Source organism: Maylandia zebra, linkage group LG7 (genome assembly GCF_041146795.1).
Source record: "Maylandia zebra isolate NMK-2024a linkage group LG7, Mzebra_GT3a, whole genome shotgun sequence".
In the NCBI taxonomy this organism is placed as follows: domain Eukaryota; kingdom Metazoa; phylum Chordata; class Actinopteri; order Cichliformes; family Cichlidae; genus Maylandia; species Maylandia zebra.
Window position 1 is genome coordinate 38,229,346 of NC_135173.1, and position 9,080 is coordinate 38,238,425.

Here is a 9,080-nt window from a genome sequence, read left to right on the forward strand (position 1 = left end):
CAAATAAGTTGATTAATTAAAATAAACAAAGTGGTTAAAGAAAAACAGGAAAATATAAAATAACAAAAAATAAAAATAAATGAATAAAAACCCACATGTAATGAATAAATCAATAGGCTATCAAATTGTGGACAAAGTTTGGGTGTCGTATAGATGTCAAGAATTGGTCATGGACCAACAGACTCAATGTAGACATGACCAACGCCTAGTTGACGCCCAAAGTTTAGTGGGATGTAACCTCCACTAACACCATCTTTCTTTCTTTGTTTATTTTGACATTAAAGGTTAGTTAACTTACCTTGCAGTGCTAAATGAGAAAAAGCAGAGAATCCCCAAACCCAAAAGTTATGTGCTTGGAATGGAAGGATATAGATGTGTGTGTGTGTGTGTGTGTGTGTGTGTGTGTGTGTGTGTGTGTGTGTGTGTGTGTGTGTGTGTGTGTGTGTGTGTGTGTGCCTTCCTTTTATGGTTGCGAGCACACTTGAAATCAGTAATGGGCCTGCTCAGTTTGACTTACTCTACCTGATTAGACCTCTGCTTAGGTTGGAGGTGAATTGTGCTATGCAGGGGATAATCAGAATCAGAATCAGAATCAGAATCAGAATACTTTATTGATTCCTGGGGGAAATTATTTTTTGTTACAGTGCTCCATTTTAAACCAACCAATAATGTTAGCTCACCAAATGGCAAGAATCAAAAATGATGTTGTAAAAGTCAATTGCTCTGATGTGTCAGTGTAAGACAGGAAGAGTAGGGTGTCACTCAAATTCAAATTCAAATTTTTATTTGTCACGTACACAGTCATACACAGTACGATATGCAGTGAAATGCTTAGGCAACTGCTCGTGACCTAAAGAAAAAAAAAGGAAAAGGCTATGAATAAGATAGGAAATAAATATGAAAAATTAAAAAGTGTAAATTTAACTAGGAAGGAATAAAATATAAAAAATTAAGGTTAAAAATGAAATAACTGTACAACACAAATTAGAATGAAGGGTAAATTTAACTGGGAAAAAATAAGATAAAATATATAAATTAAAGTTGAAAATAAAATAACTGTACAACAATGCACAGTATAGAACTATATAAGAATGTATGAAGAAATATAAATAAATATATATATATATACACACACACAATAACAGCAGCTGTACAAGTATTAACTGGAAATGAAGAATATAGTGACCAGTGTTGTGCAATCCACAGCCTGCACCCTCACCCTCAATTTTGAAAAGTGCTGAAATCAGCTCTGTGGAAACATCTTTGTGAATTGAGCATAGTGGTGTAGCTTCTTCAAGGTAAAACAATAGCAGGAAAAAATAAAAGAGATGAATGTATATGCAAGGGTTCAGTGGTATTTCAACAAATACTAGTGACTATAGATTAGAATTCTTGGATTAAAAAAACATTTCCTGCTGATATTTTGTTTGAATGGAGTGTCTAAAATCAGAAGGAAGGTGTTTATTTCAAATGAGACGGCACAGAAGAAAAAGAACAAAGAAACAAAACAAAACACTGGGGACATTTCTAAACTGTAAACCTAAACAAAAATAGATTGAATTACTCTGCTTGTTAAATCATCTCTTTGAAAGGTAGAGTTGTCCCTGACCTCAGTGTCTTCGCAGTTTTTATTTGGTCAGAATAAAATAACCAGTGTCGGGGAAACTACTTTGAAAGAATAGTTTTGAAGTACCAGTTTATTCACACTGGAAGAAGATTTAATGGTAAATGGACTGGCTCTTATATAGCGCTTTTCTACTCTGTCTGAGCACTCAAAGCACTTTATACAACTAATTCATTCACCCAATCACACCCATTCACACAAGCACTTCTAAGCTTAAGTGCTTATCTAATGTATCTAACATTCATACACATTCACGAGCAACACGGGGTTAGTATCTTGCCCAAGGATATTTTGGCATGCATAAATATAAATATAATAAAACATTCATTGCTTAAAGTGCCCAAATATAACAAACAACACCAAGAAAAATACAATTTAGTTCAATTTTATTTTATTTATAAAGCACCAAATCATAAAAACAGTTGCCTCAAGATGCTTTATACTGTGAGCTAAAGACCCTACAATAATACAGAAAAAACAGAAGAAAACCCCAACAATCAGATGAACCTCTATCAGCAAATGTTTTGATGTTTTCACAACAGTTGGAAGGAAAACCAGAAAGAACCAGGCTCAGAGATGGATGGCTCACCTGAGCAATGACACATACGGTTGTATGCGGTGCTGAATGGCTAATGGAAACAGAAAAAAAGGGGTGACAGCTGTCATAGAGGGGTACAACTAAAGAATAGAAGCAATGAAAAAACAGCAATTAACATGACAAAATAACTAAAAACTTGCCATACAGCTCATCGACAACTTTTATGTTTTCATGTGGTAGTGACCCATCCTTGTTAAACTGCATAATAATACTGGAGTTGTTGCATTTCATGAAATGTTGTAATATGGGAGGGGGGGGGGGGGGGGGGCACATTGCATTGTACACAACTTCAGTGTGGCTAATGAGGCCAAGATGCTGTTTCACACATGCTTGCTAAGACACACAGCGGAACATACAGGGCTCTTGATGTCACTTACATAAATCACATTTCTCCAGGTCTGGATTTAAGACTTGAGCAGATTCTAAAATCCATTTTGATTTCCAAGGTGGCATGAGGTAATAAATCATTAAGCACACTCCCTTATGCATCCTTTTAAAGAGCAGAGAACACCAGCTCGTAAATCTCCCATGACTTTGCCTCCTCCCCGAAGTCTTGGGGGAAAAAACAAAACCTTACACATTTTCTAGCACATTTCACTCTGGCATTTTTAGCCTTTTGATGTCTGAGGAACACTTGTGTTATAGGACAATTCAAACAAGACCACAAACCATGGAACAGCTTTTACTGTCAGTGCCCTTTGATTCTGCTCATCTGACTCATATCGTATAACACTGCATACAGTAAGCCTTTGAAGGTTTGAAAAGGGAGCTGCTGCACCCCTCTAAGCACACAGCAATACAAAATGTAAGACTGATTTGATGAGCAGAGAGAAAATAGCTGTTTTCAACAGTCACTGCAGTGAGCTGAGACATGCTGCCGAAATAGAAGTATTTCAATTTAAGGAAACTGTTTGTCTGGGGGTGGGCGTCCGGGTACACACCGGCTCACTCCTTGGCGGCCGCTTGTCGGGGCCTGGGGCCTGGGGCTCGCTCGGGCCCCTTTGGAGGTGGGGTGCCCCCGGCCTCTCGGCCTAGGGCTCGGTCACTCAGGCGCAGCTGGGGGCCGGCGGAGCTCACGGGCGCGTCACTGCAACTCCCCCTGACTTCTGCTCCGCGGCTGCTGGGCGAGCCCTCATCTGGGACTCTCCTCAGCTCTTACTGGGACAGTGGCGCGGCTGCCCCTCTGTTGGTCTTCCATGGTCTCTTGTGTTCTGGGGGCCTCTGGATGTCTGGAGTTTTGATCTCCTCCATACCCGCTTCACACCCTGGAGGACGGGGCTGTGGCCCCCCCACACTCCCTAGCAGATCATTACATGGAGAAACCTTTGGAATGCAAGCATGCTGATCCACACAGGTATGCACACATGGGTATTCACAGACGCGGACTAAAGCTTTCTTGGCTGCTGCCTCAAAGCACACTGTGCGCTGTCTATCTTGCGTGCTGCACAATATCGTTTATTACTTAGTAAATACTGATATCTATGACTAGCTAGTTTATTGTGATGGTGCTTTGTTTTCTCTATTATTATGTTGCTCTTTGTTGTTTGCTGTCTCCTCTGTTTGTTTTTGTTTGTTTGTTTTTTTTTTCCTTCTCCATACAGGTGACCCAGGAGTTCTTTTTTTTTTTTCTCTCTCTTCCCCCCCCTTCTCACCGTCTCTTCTCCCCTTTGGTTTTCTTTCTTTCTCTCCCCCTCTCTCTCTCATTCATTCCCCCTGTCCTATTTATTAAAAAAAAAAAAAAAAAAAAAAAAAATGACAAAGGATGAACTGAAGCTCTGCCATCACGTGATGTCGCATACTGCTGTTTCTGATGTCATTTAAAAAAAAAAAAAAAAAAGGAAACTGTTTGTCACACACCATACCAAAAATAAGAAATATGCCTTTACATTAACAGAAATTCATGCCCAGGCTCAACTTAACATAAAGCCAACAAAGACTACAATAAAAACTTTAGCCTAAACTACATTAAGCATGACAGCACCCTGTTTTGTATTAATTGTTCTGGTAGTGTTGTAATATTATTGGGGCTATTTTCTTAGATGTTGGGGCATTAGACTAACTGAGCACTGTTTAAAAGCTACTGCTGACTAAAGTATTGTTGCTGACCAAGTCCATCCCTTCATAACCACAGTATATCCATCTTTTCAAGACTGCTTCCAACAAGACAACACACCATGTCGCAAAGCTTAAATCATTTCAAACTATTTTACTGAACATGACAGAGAGTTTACTGTTCTCTGGCCTCCACAGTTACCAGATCCCAATCTGGCTTTACACAGGGCACCCTTGAGATGTGATGGAATGAGAGATTAGAATAATGGATATACATCTGAAAAATCTGTGCAACTGTGTGATGCTGTCATGTTAATATGAACCAAAATCTCTAAGGAATGTTTACAGTTCCTTTTTGATTCTATGTCACAAATACTGAAGGCAACAGGGCGTCCAACCCAGTACTAGTAGGGTGTAAGTAATGGAGTGGCTTGTGAGTGAATGTACTAGGCTTCGGGATGGATTTGTTCTTAAATTATTGACAGCCGGACTTATTATTTTTATTTCTTAAAGATTGTTAAAAAAAAAACAAAACACATTTTTTGCATATGTTTAGAGTACTTTCTGATTTGTAAAGTAATAAAAAAAAGCACTGTAAAGTTTTAAAACCTTTGACTCTAATGTGGCAGCAAAATAAAACAAAGTTAAATGCCTTACCCAGTGTTTGGATTTCTACTTTAAAATGCAAATTGATGCATATTTAAAATAGATATTGCTTCAATTGCATATTTAAACAAAAAAGTTCATACAAATATTTAACTGGGCACCTGATGATTAGCTTTACCTCTAGTGCTTTTCTCAAATCCCCTTTTTCAGAGAGGGGTTAGTATTCTTTGAGGGAAGAAGTGGGGAAGAAGTATAACATACATAAACGTATTAATATTCTTTTCTTCTATTCTATCACAGAAATATCTGTAAGCTCACTGAACCATAAGACGAAGTTACATATGCTATAAACACTAATCATACTGATTGATACCATGACAGATTGTTGGCTTTTAACAAGCTATTTTAATTTTACGAAATTATTTTCCTGTAAAACTTTGCTACCCTGACCCTGACATGACACATACACACACGGACAGAATTCTCATTTTCAATTTTAGTTGATGTTTGTTTACATGCTGTCCAGAGTTCATCGTTCTGGTCAGCTCTCTCTCCTCCTGAGCCCACCTCTGGTCCACAGTCCGCTTTCAGCCCGTGATTAGTATGATGAAAATCAGCTGTGTCGGCCAGCATCCCCTGACATTGTGCCTCCAACAATGCCCCTGGTAGAACCAGGGCCAGCCCTTTACTCCCATGGGCCACCCCGGAACCGGCGATGATGGTCTTCTGGGGAGACCCAATCCAGGATGGCCAAGCGGACATCTGCGTAGCGGCCCCTCAACACTTGCTGCCGTCTGGGCCTCTCCTGACAAGAAGAGCAGTAGCAGCAGTCACAATGCCCACTCCTCTGGAGGCCACTGGCAAGCCTCTGCCATAGCCTGAAACACCTCAGGTTATGGCAACGTGTCGGGCTGGTAAGTTGGGGGTCACTGTAACACTTTGTTACTACAATTCTACTGCAATAGGATAAAGTGTGATTAGTATGATGAAAATCAGGTGTGTCGGCCAGCCTCTCCTGAAACTGTCCCCTGAACCTATTGCTCCACCCCTCCCCTGCAGCTGAGCCACAAAACATACCCCATCTACAGTAATGTGTATTTGGTGTGGCTCAGTACTGCTATTTCCCTACTGTTCTACCTGCATATTGAAAAGCCTAACATGAGGACAGCACACCTTCCTGCCCTTCCCATACATGGGAAGCCCGAGGCAAGAGAAGCATAACAAACGCTGTCACTTTACATAGTGTCCCAACTTTTTGGGGGAAATGGGGTTATACTAAAAATTATCCTACTAATACTCAGCAGAAACTGGTCTGGTTCCAGATAAACATACATTTTCTAAAACTTCCATTATTAATAATAGTAATTTCCCATGAATAAGCAGATGAAAATGGATGGATGGATAGATGTATAAAAAAACTGGAATGTCTGTTGCACTTTGAGGAACATCAGTGATTTCTCCATCAATGATTCATACTCCACTAGCAACACTTGAATAAATACACTAACGTAGGACAAAACAAAATTGCATGGATGTACCCTGCTGTTCTTTGGTACAGTTAGAAGAGTTTAGGAAGAATACCATCATTATTGACTTGTTTTCCACTTTTACTTGTGTACAGTGCAAGCTCTCATCACACACAGGCAAAAACTGAAGAACTGAGGGCATTTATCTGCACTGACTTGTACATGTTTCAACAGAGTGCTAGGGCATGTTCTTCCAAAAATGCAGAACGCTTAAAAAGTGAGATACTCTGAGTGACCAATAAATTCTTTAGACTCAGTCTTCATGACCTATTTTCCTTACTTCACCTACTGGCCTAATTATGTTCAGACCTTGTGATAAAACTATACACTATAATGCACTGTCATAATTTAACCCTATGACTTCAGTCCTGTAATAGCTCACATATTAAGAGAATTTAGCAGATAGTGGAAAATAATAACAACAACAAAAAAAAAGTACAGTAAGTAGCTACAATTTTGGGTTAACTCTATCTTCATGCTGCTTTCAATTGCACAGCAGATAAGGGATCTCACAATGTAAGAATTTCAAACTCAATACCAATACCTAGGGAAATACTCAGTGTTTCTGGGAAATAATTCATAACTAAATGAACTAATGTTGTTATTTATATGGAGACTGGAACATTAATGGTTCATGCAAATTTATCCAGTTACAGCCCTAATTGTTTCCTGTGCTTCTGGTGACTAGGAACCATATTTTTGAGAGATCAAAGATAGTTTATAAAGGACCCTGCTGCTGTTTCTTACTAGTTGCTGTTAGTTTGTTAGTTCTAGACAGCTTTAGAAAGGAAATGTAACCATTTTTTTTTAGAAACAAATAATTGTGTTATACTATTAAATTATTGCTGTCTATTAACATTACAGACAGACAGAAATTATAGCCTTTGCTAGATGCTACATTAATTGTAATAATGTGCAATGCACATGATCGCTAACTTGGGTAATAGCTAATAGTTAAGCAGCTAATAATAATGTTTGCACTACTGACCTCACGAAAGCTGTCATAAAGGCTTAAGTGTCAGTCCATAAGAACATTTGCTAAATGTGCTGTTCTGTCTGAAGTTAGCTGGACCAGCCATTACTTTTGGTATCAATATTGTTGCAAATGAGTTCCTAATCTAATAGTAATTTTAATATTGATTAGTATTCCAGTATCCTTTTCTTTGACAACATTTTCTTTGTTATATTTGCTGCATGCTACCTATAGTACTGGAAAAAACAAGCAAACAAACAAACAAACGAAAACGTAATAAGTAATGTCGAGCTTTCAAAATTTTGGCAACAAAAAGTGTCAGTTCTGGTGAAATCCATAATGTAAATATTTCACTTTCTAGTTCATGTTTTGTTATTAGTCACTCTTCAGAAAAAAAATGTTGGGGGTACAGAATAAATAAGATTTTGCTATGTTGCTATCATTGCTGTTTTCAGTATCAGACTAATATGTTTGCATAGATCTGTCATGAGCTGCATATGAGGGTCTTGAAAGATCATGTGTCACACAAATAGTCATATATTGCCAAAGTGTAATTTATATGTGTATTATTTATTAATTTTGTCATTGTTTTCACCCATTGGCTGAGATGAATAGGTATGATTTTGAAAACAAATTCAGTAGAATTATTGTTTATAAGCATGTAGACTAAACAAGGTTTGCTTTTGGAGATCACTTTAATGTCTGTCATTTCCTTCAACATCTCCAATCTTAGCAAGTACAATCTGGAACAATTGTAAAGAAAATATAAGCTGGTTGTAGTAGTCTTCTAGCAAAAATATAAGAGCAGAGTGCCTGCACACCTTAATTATTCACAGCAGGGAAGCTTTGTCTGGCACAGAGGACAAAGGCACAAGAACTAATCAGAGGGTGACAGTTTCCAGAGGACCCCATGGGAATCAGTATCCCTGATTTTGATTTTTCTTTCAGGCCACTTCTATGAAAAGTGTAACCTTTTGAAAAGGATTTAATGGGGTTTTGCTTTTGGGGGGATACTCATCTTGCAACATGACATTTACTGCACCTTTCTACCTTTTAATAAAAGGTATTCACAAACAAAGCAGTTTACCTCTTTTATGTGCTCATAGCGGAAACAATGATGGAACAACACAGTGTGACAAAATGAAAGAACACAATACATGGTTCAACTAGGAGGCATAACCTCATACCAAACTGAATTATATATTTTTAGCTATTTTGTCTTTGATACAATGTCAGCATTTTTTTTAAATATAGACAGGCTTGGAAACTAGTAAGATATATATGATATATCTTCTGTGTGTGAATGCGGTTGAACTTACCTCGTTTGAGGTGAGTCGTACAAACCGGGTTTTCTGTGCTGTCATCTATCGCCCCCCGAAATACAATAAGAACTTCATAAACGACTTTTCTGATTTTTTAGCTGGGATTATGCCCAACTATGATAGTGTTCTTATTGTTGGAGATTTTAATATACATGTATGTTGTCTTGATAAGCCACTGGTAAAGGACTTTTTAAGCCTTATTGACTCTTTTAGCCTGGTACAGTCCGTACGTGGCCCTACACATGAGCACGAACACACACTGGACCTTGTTCTGTCATATGGTCTGCCTGTCACTGACTGTGTACTCTCAGATCATATGCCTGTGTTATTCAACGTTGGTTTGACATATACCGCAGTTAAATCTGGCGCTGCTACTCGG